Genomic DNA, 15,100 nt, shown 5'->3' with positions numbered 1-15,100 from the left:
TTATATTTAGAAATTTCTTAAACCCGGATTGTTTACCAAAATTGTTCATCATAAATACCTACTGTTTCTTTGGCAAAAAAAAAAAAAAAAACAAGAAATTTCCAAGAAATTTACTCTTTTGTCATCTACCAAAAATTCTGTTTTTTTTTTCAAAAATTGTCAAAAATATTGCTTATTTTGAATAAAAATAGACTTTTCTCATAAAAAAGGTGTAACTTTTATCTACTTAATATTTGAATTAAAATTATCTAAAGATCATGACTCATGAGTGATAAGGACAAAGAACATAGCAAGTAGATACATGACGTAAAAACCCCTAAAATTTGAATAAAATGTTTTCAAAATGCATGAAAAAGTATTTCAAACACACTACAGCAATCATGACCTAAAAACACTAAAAAAAAGATATAATATTATTAAAATCATAGGAAATCGCCACAACAGAACGATAAAATTTTTATAAAGCTTACCCGAAATGAATGAGAAAATGTTAAAAGCACATCATCAAAATAATGTAAAAATCACTAAAAATTACTCTCAAAAATCATATTAACTTTCAAAAAATCGCCAGAAATGCACGAAAAAGTGTTAACACGTGTTAAAATGATGTAAAAACCAAGCAAAAAAGCATTAAAATCGCTGAAAATTCAGACAGCTGCTAAAATTCAATTTGAAAATGCCCCTAAATAAATGAAAAAGTGATGAAAACGCTTTCAAATGATAATAACACTCCCCAAAAAAGCATTAAAATTACAGAAAATCATCAAAAAATGGCTAAACTTGAACAATTGCCAAATAAAAAAGCATTAAAAAATTTTGAAATGTCGCGAGAACACGAAACAAAAAATCAAAATCACTAAAAATTACCTAAGAGTGCTAAAATTTTAGCAAAATTTATCAAAAATGCACGATCAAGTGTTGAAAACGCGTTTAAGAGGCATAAAAACACTCGAAAATACAATTAAATTCACTGAAAATCACTATAAAAAAAATGATGAATAATTCAGATTTTGCTTTGGAAAAAAAATTATGTAAAATTGTCAAAAATCTTTTAAAATGTTGTAAAAAGAACAAACAGCAAAAAATAACTGAAAATGACCAAATTCAGTACAATTTACAAGAAATGTACGAAAATGTGTAGAAAAACGCGATAAAATTATGTTAAAATTCAAATTTGGCCTATTTCTAAAAAAAAAAATCAAAATTTGATCAATTTTTTTTCGATCTCTCGAGTCGATTGTTGATGGTTTCGAACTATTCTGAAGCCTCCACCGCCTCCGGCCAATTTTGGAATTCTATATTTAAATTTAGTCCATTTCTCACAAAAAAATCAAAATTTTATTGAATTGATACAAAAGGCTGAAATTTGATTAGTACCTTATTTTTGATCCCCCGAGTCGATTGTTGATGGTTTTGATTCATTTTAAAGCCTCTAACAGATTTTTGGATTCTCCAATTATCGAAAAAAAAAAAAAAAACACGCTGTAAATAGAGTGAAAATGAAATTCAGGACTTATAAACCAGATTTACCATTTGCAACCCTTTCAAAAATCTATTTTCTCATGCAATTACTTTTGAAAAAAAAAAAACAATCGAGAGAAATCAAAATCCGCTGTGGAGTCTCTGAAAATGGTTTGAATCCTCCAGCAATCAACTCTAGTGGGCAAAAATGAGTACTAACAATGTTTCAGATTTCTAGGTCAATATGGTGGAATTTTGATTTTTTTTCCGTTTTCAATACATATTTTGAATGTTTAAAAATTTGCCAAAAATTGAAAAATGAATTCCACTACCTAAAATTTTGGCTGGTGTCATATTTTGGGACCCTCTATCGATTCTTCTTTGTCTGGATCAACAATTTTTGAGCCAGTTAAAATCCATTTTCTCTTGCGATTATTCTTGGGAAAATAATCGAGAGAAATCAAAATCCGATGTGGACGGTTTGAAACCTCCAGAAATTAACTCTGGGGGGCAAAAATGATTACAAACAATGTTTCAGCTTTCTAGATCAATGTGGTGGAATTTTGATTTTTTCACTTTTTTAATATTTTGAATGTTCAAAAATTCGCCAAAAATTGAAAATGAATTCCAGCACCTGAAATTTTGGCTGGTGGTATATTTTAGGGCCTTCTATCGATTCTCCTTCGTCCAGATCAAACATTTTTAAGCCAGTTCAAATCCATTTTCTCTTGCGATCATTTTTGAAAAAAAAAATCATTCAAAAGAAATCAAAATCCGACGTAGAGGCTCTATAACGGTTTGAAACCTCCAGCAATAAACTCTGGAGGGCAAAAATTAGTTCAAACCAAGTTTCAGCTTTTTAGGACAATATGGTAAAATTTTGATTTTTTTCCCTTTTTGACCTTTTTTTGAATTTTTTAAAATTCGCCAAAAATTGAAAAATGAATTTCAGCACTTGAAATGTTGGCTGTAGGTGTATTTTGAGACCCTCTATCGATTTCCCTTCGTCCGGATCAAAATTTTTTGAGCTAGTTTAAATCCATTATCACTTCCATTATTATTTTTGAAAAAAAGATGAAAAAAATCAAGATCCGTTGGAAGCTCTAGAACGGGTTGAAACCTTCAGGAATCAACTCGAGAGATCAAAAAGAGGATGGAAACCAAATTTCAACTTTCTAGGTCAATTTGATAAAATTTTGATTTTTTAAATCATTTTTGGTGCAGCAAAGAATTTTCAAAAATTCACCAAAAATCGAAATATTTCAGCAACTGAAATTTTGGCTAGATGGAAATTTCAGTGTACTTTATCGATTCCCCTTTGTAAGGTTGAAAATTTTTTGTGCTGGTTGGGATACTTCCCTTGTGAGTAACCTATTCGCCCGAGCTTTAAAACAACCAACAGGAGGAAAAAAATGGTATCAAAATTTGGACACAAAATTTGGTTCAATGTAGAAATGATCTCTCTTTCCAAACAGCTAATATGGGGGGGGGGAGGAGAGGAAAAAAATTTTTCCCCAGAAAATCCTTTTTTATGTCCAATGCAATCCCATGAAGCCCTGCTTTTTGGTCTTCTCTTTCACCAAATTCTTCTCACAGCTCAAACTAGTTTTTCTATCATCAATGTTAAAAACAATGCCCATAACCTTCAGACCTACATGTCTGATTATCACCTCTGACATTATCTAGACATAAATAGTTATTTTATTCTGTAAATTGCAGTCAAAGATGGCTCGATGGTCCAAGAAATATGGTCATCATGACTCCAATTTTTCTCTACAAGGGTCACTTTTTTCATTTTAATCGCAATCTAACTATCAAAAAGCAGGGTCAGATCAATCTCGAGTCATCAATCTCATAAGACACCATCTAGCTGTCATAGACGAAAACACGTTATATTCTATGAGAACAGAACATCATCATCGAGAAAAGATTACAGTTAGATTTACTCCTCGATACCAATGGTTTCTGCGGCCACCAACAACTTAATTGGCCAGTCTGGTCTTCTGAAGATTATTCCAAAACCAATCAACCCCCCTCCCCCCTTTTATTTTTAATTGCCATCTCATCAACAATGTTAATTGCATCCAACGATCCATATCACAATTATCATTTAACCGGCGCGTATTTTCGGATACCTAGGTCTACAAAAGAATGCAGTTGAAATTCATTAGATACTGCAGCTGTCGACCATGACGATAGCAACATCTGGTTGTTCTATAGCAATGCTCTATTACTACGCGTTTTTTTTCCATACTTAATCCTTTATTGTTTCTCGTAAGAATACAAGAGAATTATCAAATTACTCGCTAATTTACCAACGGTAATTTCAACTCTACGATGGTGATTTAATAAGCTAGCAATGATACTCGTTCTACAAGTAGTAATAGCTAACTATGAAGTGAATTGCCAAGTTTTTCAAACAAATTCAAAAGTGTTTCGTTCCGAGGACGAGTTCTGTGTATTCAACATTTTGCCTTATGTACAAAAGTCTCAGGTAAGTGGAACTTTTCCAGTATTTATTCGTCGGTTATAGCATACTAGGGTAGAATAGTGACTCTTGTGTTGTTTATTCTAACGCTATAACTTGACAATCGAATGTGAAAATGGGAGCTTTAGCGTCTCGAACACGCGACAGTCTACCCTTTTTTCCTGGTAAGACTGTTTTTGAATAATGCAGCAGTAAGTTCGAGTTGTATCACGCGATGTAAAACTTTTCTGTTTTGAAACACACTTCGCCTTCTTCGCCTTAGAAACGAAACGAGAAAGATATACCAAAAATAGGCACCGATGAGATGTAGCATTGTGATTATTTTTCGACACCCATCACGACTTTAATCTAGAATGATGCAATTGTACAAATGGTGCAACGTGCATATTGAAAAGCATTACGTAAACCAACGCATCGCGCGTGTTTTATATTGTCAGTCCTACTCGTCGTCGTATATTTAACATTGAGCATCGAGTAAGGTGTGGGTGTTTTATTATAAATGAATTTATGTTAATTTTACTACGTCTCATCGTTCCATTTTGGTAGGTAACTTTCGCGGCGTGGTGACATCTTTTAATATTTTTTCATTTTATCCTTAGAGACGCGATGATGATAATGATCGTCTTCGTCGTCGTCGCGTCGTCTTCGAGATATTGACCCATATAAGATATTTAACGATCTTTCTCTCACACACAAACGTCATCGATCATTAAACAGTCGAAATTTTAGATGCGGTAAAGACTGATTGTGAGTTAAGAATCGAGAGAATCTCTTAAAATGTCATTTCGCTTTAATGAGCTATTACTACATATTTCCAGTATGTTTACCACTTTACCTCTACAGCTTGCAGTCGATGACACGAAAATTAGCCATTCGGTGGTTCCAAAATGCGTTCATCTTTCTGCGCTGTAAACTTATGTTTATTTTAAAATTGGCGAGGTTTTTTTTTTCATTCTTTCTTCATCTTTCACAAGAATAATTGAACGCGGATCCGTTGTCCATGAGAAATGCGGTTCGTTAGACCGAGTTGTTAAACCTTATACTCGTATACTGTGTATTGTTGCCGGAACAAATGTTATTAGAGGGAATTATATTATTTTCAAAGACGTTTGCGTAAACAAATTACTCGTCGTACAAACGAGTAGGTACTTTCTTGTTTATGAATATTTTTAAACTTGTCACGTTTACGAGCTTCGACTCATTGACGTAATTGGCGCTGGACAACGGTACATGCACTTGAGAAAGTCAATGATTAAGTTTATGGCTTGCTCTCTATACTGATTGCTGCGTTGTTATTTTTAAAAGCTGCGGCGCTGGATGCAGATGCTGCGTAGTATGTACTTGGACGAAACTGGACCACGATTCGAGATTTTACTCGGAAACGATTAGACTCGTGAGAATAGAAAATAATAATTGCCTATAATATGAAAAATTGACTTTAAAAAATCTCAAATTTTTATTATGCCGAACTTATTATTGGAGATTTGAAAAATTCGAGGGAAAAAAAGAAATACATAAAAACAATTTTAAAACATATTCAAATCGCTTAGAAATAATTACGAGTATTTAAAACGAAAAAAACTATGCAGCTGCACCAAGAAATCACAAAAATGAATGAAAAATCATTACCCAAGATTTATTCCAGATCACCCATAAAAAAAAGAACTTCAAATCGCGAAAAAATGCATTATTGTTGTACTCAATGAACTCTAAAAAAAGTCGTAGCAGTCTGCCGCCTGTATTTGAGGGGGGCGTTGTCCCCCCTACACCCCCCTTGGGCTTCGCCCAACTCATTTCTTTCCTCCTTCAAACAATATAGTAAAACACTTGTTTTGACCCTGAAAAGGGTCAAATAGGGTTGGAAGGTTGAAACATGCAAAATGCACTTCGGATACATCCTCCCATTGCACTGTGAAAATTTGGACCCTCTAGGTCAATTTGGAGGGGCTGCAGGCTTTCCTAAACGTCGAAATTTTTGAAAAACACGTGAAATAGACCAATAATCCGCTTTTTTTGACTATGGAGAGAGGTCAAATAGGGTTGGAAGGTTGAAACCTGCAATAAGTACTCATGAGGCAAGGGGCACCCTCCCATTGTATGTATGCTGAAAATTTGGACCTCCTAGATCAATTTGAGGGGTGAGGGGGGTCAAAAATAGGGGTAAAATGTGGCTGTTCCCACCTTAAATGGGGTGTGGATGACCTAGGAAGCTGAAATTTGGATAAGTTGATCACAATAGAGATACTGACCAATGGTATGATTTTGGACCCTTTCCGTTCATTTAGGGCCATATTATGCCCCTCAAAAAAATGACCTTTCTGTATTTTCAACTTTGACCCTTCAAACTTCGGGGGTCAATTTTAGGTCCTAGAAAGAACCCCATTCCCTAAGTTTGACCTTATTTGATCAATTAGAACAGGTTCCAGGTCATAAAATGTAAAAATCACCATCATGCTGAAACTTAATGTATAAAAACTGACACATCGGGAATCGTCTAGTTTGAGCTCAAAACGCCGAGAACCATCAAAATTTTTGACCCCCGACCTTTTTATCCAAAGTTGGGTCTACTGCAGTAGCCATCATTTTTTACAAAAATTTGGATGAAAATAAATTACAGACTTACAAATAGAATTCAACACTAAAAACTCATTCAAATCCAAAATTGGCCAAAAAAAATCGCCGAGAAAAAATTCATTTGAAATTTAAAAAAAATTTTAAACTGGCTTGAAAAAATAAAATTCAAAACCACCACTAGAAAGTTTATTTTGAAAAGGAAAAAAAAGTTTCATCAAAAATTACTTAAGTACTACAAAAAATTAATGTGAAATCGAGAAAATTTCAAACCATAAATCACCACTGAAAATTCATTCATCACCAACACAATAAAATGCAAGTTTGAAATTGTCACAAGTAAATTCATCAAATCCAGCACTAAAAAACTCTTGAAAACAACATCGAACGTTTCATTCATCACAAAACAAACAGAAATCCATTAAATTCAACTCTAATAAACTAATTGAAATCAAACACCAAAAAAATTAAAAATCAAATTCTAATAACGCATCAAAACCACAATGGAAAACACCGATCAAAATTACTATAAAGAAAATCTATGTAGTCAAAATGACCTTGAAAAATGCACTAAAAATAATCGATAGAAATTTCATTCAGAATCACTGCACAAAAAAAATCATTTGAAATTACCAAAAAATTTGGAATCAACACACCACAACGATTCATTATCAACCTTATAACAGCCTTTGCGAGGTAGAAAGAAAGGAATACAAAACTTGTAACAGAATGGGGGGGATCGAGGGGGGCAACAAAAAATGAAGAATAAAATTTCAACAAAAGAAATGTTCTGAAATCTCGTAGCATGTATCGTAAGTAAAAATTCTTATCTAAATAAAATCTGCATGAAATTTACTTCACAATATAGGCATTAATTTTAATTAATCTGTTTATAAAATAGCCAGGTATTATTTAAGCATAATGGGCTGTAAAAACATTTTATCAAAGTTATTGTTACCTTTCGCAATGTTCAATTTTGAAACAAGTTTTTCACGAGTATAATTTTTTTTGTTGAAAGAGACCTATATTCCAATACAATAAGTCATGAAAATTTTATCTACCAATACTAATAACGTTATATTATCTCTAGTTCAATTCTGAAAATTCCACTATACCTACCCTTATGCAAAGTGATTATTTTTGAATGGATTCGTGTTTTGAACATTTGTAATTGGATTTTTGCCAAAATATCGAAAGGTTTCATTTCTGAAACTGGGGTGAATTTTGGAACTCAGTGGGGTCAATAAAATTTCGTATCTACGTCAATGGTTATTTTTCTCAATTTTTTGAAAATGTGACAAAAATGATCTTTAATACAGCATGAAAATTAGTCTCGCGTAAAAATTCGTGTATTTTGAAAACCATGTTCGAGATGCTTGAAAACTAATCTATAAATTTTCATTCAATTTTTTTAGAGTTTTCAACCTTTAACCACTCTTTATAAAATTTTAAGCAACAATAGATCATTTCAAGCATATAATCAGATGTTAAAACAGTTTTTGAAAATTGAAGTACAAAAATATCAAAAATTGAAGACATAACAACGAAATTAAGCAAAACATGGTCGAAAATGCATTAAAATTGCTAAACTGACCAAAATTTAACAAGCAAAAACACTCGAAAAATTTCAAAAAATATAGCAGAAAATGATTAAAAAGATCAAGTACGTACATATTCTCAATGGTAGAACCCAATATGTCTCTTACAAAAATAAAACATCTAGTATTTACTCCTGTCCATCAGGTGTTCCCCAGGGTTCCAACTTGGGTCCCCTTTTCTTTCTTTTATTCGTAAATGACCTGCCATCTGTGATAACTAATTCTGAAATAGAGCTGTTCGCTGATGATGCTAAGATATACAAGAAAATCCAAGATATAAAGGATTGTGAGGGTCTTCAAGCAGATTTGGATATGTTCGTAAAATGGAGTAATGAGAACAAACTGCCCCTTAATGTTTCTAAATGTGCAACAATGACATTTACTCGGAAAAAAACTCTCTTGGAGTATAAGTACACAGTTAGTGGGGAAGAACTCTGTCGTTTAACTACTGTTCGGGACCTGGGTATATACCTTGATGTGGGACTTACTTTCAAGTATCACACTAACATTGTGATAGCAAAGGCAAGGAGGATGGCCTATTTTGTTGTCAGAAATTCTGTGCACTTCAAGAGAATAAGTACACTTAAAGTCCTATACTTCTCCTTCATAAGGTCAATTCTGGAGTTTGGTGTACTAGTTTGGTTCCCTCATACTAAAAAATTTATAAAAGAGCTTGAAAAAATTCAAACTAGATTTTTGAAGTACCTATATTTGAAGACTTTTGAATATTATCCTTATGACTTATCCCAAAAAGAACTTTTGGAAGGGTTTGAAGTGGATCCATTAGAAAAAAGAAGAGAAACAATTGCATTGATGTTTCTGTATGATCTTATCCACTGCAACATAAATGACAGTAACCTATTGGGAAAAATCAATTTCTGGGCCCCAAAAATCCACTCCAGGCAGAAAAAAATATTCTCCTTAAACAACTACAACACATTTAGGATGAAGGTATCTCCTATGAACAACATCATGGGTATCTCTGACGACTTCCTCTGTAGGTGTGCAGATGCTGATATTTTTAGTATGGGTAGGTCTGCTTTCAGGCGTGTGGTGGGGATGGCATGGGAGTAGGAGTGGGGGTGCAGTGGGGGCCGTTTGTGAGCCATTTCATATTCTGTATCTTATTTTTCTTTAGTTCTCTATGTTTTCTTTTTCTTTTCTTTTTTATAAGTATTTCTGGTGTTATACTTCTTTGCTTACTTCTTACATTCTCTTTAGATAGAAACTAGAAAGAACTACTTTTATAGATATTACTTTTTTCTTTTTTGTTTTGTTTTTTTTTGTTTTTGTTTTTTTTTCTCTCCTTTTTGCCTGCTTTTGTATTTTTGTACTTCTCAAGCTTGTTTCTCTGGAGTAAATCTTAGTCATATCTCTTTAATTATAAATGGTCTCTCCTGTAATTGGCTTTAGCTGTTGGAGAGACCTAAATTGTAAAATAAAATAAAATAAAATAAAATAAAATATTACCGACTTGAATGTAATGAGAAGGAATTTCACAAAAATAACATAAAGGATTGTAATAACAAACTATAAATCAACGTGAAAGTCACTAAAAAAAGTATCGAAAATGAATGAAATATTAACAAAATTACTAAATCATAACTAAAATTTAGAGTATCATTACCAAAATATTTGAGCAAATATTTGCAAAAATTACCAAATACTTAAAAATTAAAATTCTAGAAAAACAACAAAAAAATGATCAAATAAACATGAAAATCACTGAAAAGTATTAAAAAATAACGAAATTGTAATAAAAGCCCAAAATATACGACCATAAGTGCTATGAAATGGTTAAATGACCACAACAAATTGATGTCATTGCATTTGAGGAAAAGCTTGCAAAAATTGCTAAAAGACAATTTTAAATTATGGTAAAAAATATGTAATGAAAAATTCATCAAATATTGCTCGATCTTAAATTGACAAAATAACAGAAAAATTAGAGCATAACATGGAAAAAATTGCATAAAAAATTGGTAAAAAAACGACCAAAATTTAATATCAAAAACATTGTAAAATACATTGAAAAATTGCTTGAATATTTTAATAAAAAAAAACGAAAAACAAAATCAATAATAACACTAGACAAGTATTGTAAAAAAATAATAAATAAAAAATAAAAAAAATAAAAAATCAGTCTGAAAATCAGTGAAAAATGTCTAAAATGAATGAAAATCAGTAAGACAGTTAAACATGATCAAAAAATGATGTAAGATGGCAAAATTTGAACAAAACTTCGTATAAAATGCAAAACAAAAATAAAAACATAAAAAAAGTTACAAAAAACCTGGGAGAATTGATCAAATGCTGCCGAAATGTAATAAAATTTTTCAAAAATAATGAAGTGCATACGTAAAAAAAACTATAGCATTGAAAATCCCTGCTCGTAAAATTTGAAGAAAAACTCGCAAAATAGGTAGCCAAAAACATAGAAAAGTTACAGAAAGCGATCAGAAATTGCTCAAGAATCGTTGAAATTGAAAAGAAGTTTGTAAAAACAACATAATAACTTTGAAATCAGCATGAAAATCACTGAAAAATATCAAAATTAATGAAACTGATATCGATATCTGTAAAATTGCAAAACACGGCCAAAACTTGAAGCAACTTCGAAAAATTTGGACAAAAAGTGCTAAATAGTGCCAAAAATACAAATCAGAAAAAATTGCAAAAAAAACAAAAAAAATTGATTAAAAATCCTTAAAATGAAACAAAATTTCACAAAAATAACATAAAGCGTCATAAATCCGCTGAAAAGTACTAAAAATGGAGCAAAAATTACTTAGAACTTCATTTTAAAGAAAAACATTGAAAAATGTCTGAGTTGTGATAATTTTAAGCTACATTTTGTTGTAAAAGATTGATTCCAGAATTTCCTGTTTGCAAGAAAAAAAATGTTTAAATCCGAACGAATCGCTGTTTCTAGATTAAAATCACCCCCCTCTTCCCCCTCTCACACAAATCAGCCATTCTGGAGCATCCAGCATGACTTTCGATTTCTGCAGAAGGAGTGGAAATTGACTTGGTCAACCAAAAATCGAGTTGTGGCTTAAACTCGACCTGTTCAACGATTTTATCCACTTTTGGATTAATTTCCAGGCAAATACCTCAAAAGTGTTTTTTTTTACAAGAATTTTTATAATAAAAAAAGTAGAAAAATCAAGAATTTCTCGTTCACAAAAAAACTTTCGAATTTCAAACGAATCGCTGTTTCTAGACTATAACCAACCCTCCGAATACAAATTTCACACTTTTTAGCCATTCTGGAGCCTCCAGCGCGATTTTAGATTTCTCCAGAAGACGTGGAAATTGTGCTTGAGCAGCTAAAACTCAAGTTGAGGTTTATATTCGACCTGTTTAGCAATTTTATCCACATTTGGGCTCATTTTCAAGTGGACACTTCAAGAACGTTTTTTGACCAGAATTTTTGCAAGGAAAAAAGTAGAAAAATCACGAGGTAATTTCCTGTTGACAAGAAAATTTTCAAAATTCGCAGGAGTTGCTGCTTTTTTACTAAAACCAACCCCAACCCTCTGAATCCGAATTTCACAATTCTTAGTCATTTTCGAGTCATTTCAAAATTCTGCAGAAATCGAAAATCGCACTGGAGGCTCGAATCCAGGATAGCTGGAAATTATGAAATTCTGATTCTCGAGGTGGGGGCTGATATTAGTTTCTAAATTTTACTAAATACATAGATAAAATATTTATTTTAAAACAATTAATGTAAGTCTAAAAATCAACTTGGACAGCTGAAATTTTGTTAATGGGGGTTTCAGACCATGTTCTTTCCAAAAATCGCGGTCCTCTTCAAATCGAAGGCGGACACCTCGAGAGGTTCCCTTGTAAAATGGAAGATATCCTATTTGCAGACCCATCAAAAGTGAAACTGGAAGTACAATTTAGCAAAGCATATCTTGTCCTCCAAAAAGTTCAATAGGTTAATACACAAAGCATACTCTATAGGTCTCCTATAAATTACAATAACACCAATACGTATAATTTTCCATATTCTCAACCCATGACGCTGACGGTCTAATTCTCGATCATCTACACAACGATTTTTCAACATCCCCTCTTTTCATGACTCTCATATTCGACAAAGATTTGCATAGGGTCCTTGAAGCGCAGTTCGACATCCGTAATGCGAAAAACCACCAGTCATCTGGGCAAGTTTACTTTCATTCGTGTATCTCGTACTCGTGTAAACGTTGATGGTGAATAATTTCATTCTTGGTCACTGCAATATCACCTCTTATAAGGCAATATTTCGTAACAGAAATAGACGAAGAAATGTAATGATCGAGTTATTAGCAATATCATTGTTTCATAATGGTCACCACATACATATTATAAAAGTACCTACTCGTGTACAAAGTATTCGTAGCCTATACGATTTAAACGAGCGACGCTTCATTGCTCGGTACTTATTTCCTTATAACTGATGTTTTCATTCTGTTATGGTACCAGCACGTACGAGTCATTTAGAGAAGATTAATTATAATACGAAAGTGAAGTTTTCCAAATACATACAAGTATAACAGCTACAAATCAGGATATTTCAAACAAATATGAATCACTACATATTATAACATATGTATGCGAATCATTGCGAAATACATTTAGGCATATTAGTCTCGTCATAGGATAGCCTATCAAAATTGGCCTAATGATTCCAGCTATAACAGCGTATTTAATTATTTCATTGTTCTGTCAAAAAGCAGTTCCCATAAGCTACTTTTTGTAAAAACTTCAATTACCCGGACGTCCAACGACAGTCGACACTCGACAGCACGCGAAGTCACGTGGAAAACCTTGCCAAATTGGCAATGGCAACGATAGTAGAATCCGTTAAATCTATAACACTCTCTCGAGAAGACGAGAAACCGCCAAAAAAAAAAGAGAAAAAAACGGTTGACATCACTGATTGGATTCGGTTAACCAGTTTGGTTGACGGAGCGGCGCGCGATACGTTTACAATTAGGAGGTTGTATATAGTATTCGGTACATTGACCAGGCATTCTTTTAAAAGGTCCATTGACCTAATTTCTTGTAGCTCAGACCGCAATGTCCGTTTCGTGGACCGCTGCAGCATGGTAGACCATGTTCTATTTTCGCACAACCGTGTAAACTGGTTTACAGTATACCGAGCCAGGGCAGAGGCAGAGGCAGATGTGTGTTATTGGAAAATTATCAACAAATAGGAAGTTGAAAATAAACATTTAAGGATTCGGTTAAGAGGTAGAAAGAGAGCGCCGAGCCCGAGCGGCGGTAAACCGATTCACAAATCTTGTCTGAAGACTGAAGAGACTCGGATGGTACCCCACTCTCTGGTGACCAGATCGACGGTTGGTAGTTGTTGCTGGTTGCTGGTGGTACTGCTTTCTTCGCGCAATGTTTACCTTTCTTCGAAACCAGCATTATTTGTAAACTTGTCGCTCTGCACCGTGCACTGTGTGCTCTCGTTAGACTGTTTGTTACCTTTGTGATCGCTGATCGATGTGCTCAGTTCGTCGAATCTTTCTCGTTGCGCGCTTCGGTACGCGTTAAATCACGATTTTTTTCACGTCGATATGGTGTACTTCTTCGAGATGTAAGTTATATTGCCAATAATACCCATCTATGCTTCGACGTGTGTGTATGTGCTGTAATTCCTGCCGATTATTATAACCAAGTGTGTCGAAATACCTTCGTAGTACAGTTATTTGATCGCATCCATTTGTGGTATTGGATTGGCCCTAGTGCAGCCGAAAAACAACGTCATTCTGTAGCTTGGAAATAGGTAAGTGGTAGATTGTAAGATCTTTCAATGGGTTTAAGGGATTCAGGATTCACCATAAATCAAGACTCCGTCAAATTTTGGGCTCTTAGAGGGAGAAATGAATGGTTTGGGTCAAACTGGGAAGGGAAAGAGTTGAGGGTTGAGGGTTGAGACAGATCGAGTGCATTTTCAGCAAGTCTCTGATGAGATCAGAGAGGAATCACCTTTGGAATCTCTCAAACGTCAAATAGTGCTGTCCACAAATAAGTTCTAGTAAGCGTGAATCTTCATTTTTGGCCTTTGGGTGACATCTTCTCATCAAAAATGTGCTTGAACCATCACTGAAGACTGAAGTTCAGGTTTTGATGACTCCACAGCCTCATCAAAAAAAAGCTTGAATCATTTATTGTCCCACATTTGACGATTTTTTTCATTCTGGCATAAAATTAGAGGCATCCTTGGGAGTTGAGTCTTAGTTCTTGACACAAAACATGTTTTAATGCATAAAGGAACCAATTTTTTGGTTTCTGCGTTCAACTGGAAAATAATTCTGTAGAACCTTCCAAGATATTGGGCATTCGAGCTGATTAATCTCTCAACAATCAACATCCGTACGAAGGACGAAATGGCGGGGGGGGGGAGTATGAGGGTATTGAGGATGAACCTCCAAAGTTATCAAATTTTGAAAAAGTCAGCAAATTTTAAACATTTTTAGGCTTGATAAAAAAGCAATTTTGACCATTTTTTTGAAACTTAAATTACACATTTTTGAAAGCTTTTGCGTTTTTTTATTTCTGAATTTCTGCACATGGAAAATACCTGTTCTAGGTACTTACTTACTTAAAACTGTTAAAAATGCCAAATGTGGGGTGAAAGTAATGACATTATAAGGGAGAGGGGGAGGGGGAGGGTTGGTTCTGAAGTCCACTGGTAATTATGGATGGGGTCAACATTCATATCTGAGCACATCCATTCGTTCAATACCAGCATGAGAAACCGTGTTCAAAAAATTATAATCACTTTGAAGGAACCCCCCTCTCTTTAAACAAACACAGCTCCCCCCCAGAGAAATTAAATACCCAATAATTTATTAAATTTTTGAAAAATTCGGCTCTCGCTTTGCTCGGACCTGTTGGTTTTTCTTTTTGAAAATCAAACTTTCTAAAAATTCATTATTCGCACTCAAAAAATATTCAAGTCCAAAAAAAATGAACT

At 33.6% G+C, this 15,100-nt stretch overlaps 1 protein-coding gene across 2 annotated transcripts in view; it reads left to right on the top strand.

Annotated features, from left to right (window-relative positions):
- Positions 1–3,761: 3,761 nt before the first annotated feature.
- LOC135833269 (atrial natriuretic peptide-converting enzyme-like) overlaps positions 3,762–15,100 on the top strand; it is a 33,096-nt gene continuing 21,757 nt past the window's right edge. Inside the window, exon 1 of one of the 2 annotated variants that reach the window (XM_065346999.1) lies at positions 3,762–3,955. The gene's annotated coding sequence lies outside the window, so the exon portion shown is untranslated. Of the gene's footprint in view, positions 3,956–13,432; positions 13,907–15,100 lie in introns of those variants that run through there. The other variant, XM_065346993.1, reaches the window with a different exon arrangement.

This window comes from Planococcus citri, chromosome 1 (assembly GCF_950023065.1).
Source record: "Planococcus citri chromosome 1, ihPlaCitr1.1, whole genome shotgun sequence".
Taxonomy (NCBI): Eukaryota; Metazoa; Arthropoda; class Insecta; order Hemiptera; family Pseudococcidae; genus Planococcus; species Planococcus citri.
The sequence above is the reverse complement of the archived record's forward strand: the minus strand, read 5'-3'. Positions and strand labels throughout refer to the sequence as shown.